Source organism: Monodelphis domestica, chromosome 5 (genome assembly GCF_027887165.1).
Source record: "Monodelphis domestica isolate mMonDom1 chromosome 5, mMonDom1.pri, whole genome shotgun sequence".
NCBI lineage: Eukaryota > Metazoa > Chordata > Mammalia > Didelphimorphia > Didelphidae > Monodelphis > Monodelphis domestica.
Window position 1 is genome coordinate 226,410,804 of NC_077231.1, and position 1,145 is coordinate 226,411,948.

Sequence of the window (1,145 nt, forward strand, 5' to 3'; positions counted from 1 at the left end):
TTGTGCTAAATAGATGCTCACCCTAAAGAAACTTACAAATTGTGGAACAAAATTAAAGCACATAGAAAGTCAGAAAAGCTTGCAAACTAGCATATGATTAAGAGTTTAAAATGTAATAGGAAATTGGAATGAGGGTGGCCGAGGAAGGAGTAAACATGATTCTACCCATTTGAGCTGTAAACTGCCCTGATGGTAAAAAAACTACATAACAGGGGGCACCTGGATTTGAACCAGGGACCTCTTGATCTGCAGTCAAATGCTCTACCACTGAGCTATACCCCCTCACGCTAGATCTGCCGTCTTCTTATTAGTATATTTTCTTCTGGTCACTGCACTGACATCACCGCGGCCAGAAACGAGAAAGCTATTTCATTAAAGCTATTGGAGCTAACTTGGATGCTGGCGAAAAGACGTCTGGGGCTGATTTCTCTCCTTTCGCTTGGTTTACGTGATATAGTGAATAGCCAAGTGTGTCGAGCTTCCGGAATATGTCTTTTCCACACGTATTTGCTTAGCTGGACTAACCTGCTCTTCCCTCAGCAAACAGCTCCTCTAGCTATTGCCGCCTCAGATCCGGAGGCTGATGGGTCAGTTGCAAATGATTTCCGCTGTCTCGTTATGGGGAAGAAGAGTTATTCCCCCTCCGGTGGCTCTCAGATGCTTTCCCGGTCCCGGTGCGTTTAAAGGACTCGCACAAGGTTTCTCAGGGTGGGGGTGGAGACAGAATGGTTGGGAATTGAGTTCTACGTGAAGGTTCCCATTTTGCATTATGTAAACTCCTTCTCCCCACCCCGCCCCGAAGTTCAAGCTTATATAATAGCAGCCCTTCAAGAAGACCAATTGAAGCCGGTGCAAACTCATTGGTTTAGGTCACCCCTGGAGAATTATTAGAATTTGTTTAATCATAAGTGATGGACTGGTAACCAATTAAATGATAAAATTCCCCCAAAGCTCTATGAGATAAAATATGAGATGATCGGGAACATTCAGAACTGAGGCAGGGGCTGTCTGGGCTGCCTGGGCTGCCCTCAAGTGCTGGGCCAATAACTACGAGGCTTAAACATTCCTTAGGCTACTTCTCTTACTCGACACACTACTGCTTCTGGCTTTGAGGGGACATTATTCACTCAAGTGAATTCGGCGCT

General features: G+C 45.4%; 1 non-coding gene across 1 annotated transcript; it reads right to left on the reverse strand.

Annotated features, from left to right (window-relative positions):
• Positions 1 to 210: 210 nt before the first annotated feature.
• On the reverse strand, positions 211 to 282 carry TRNAC-GCA (transfer RNA cysteine (anticodon GCA)). Its single transcript has one exon. It is a non-coding gene; the product is annotated as a tRNA-Cys (tRNA).
• Between the last annotated feature and the right edge of the window lie 863 nt (positions 283 to 1,145).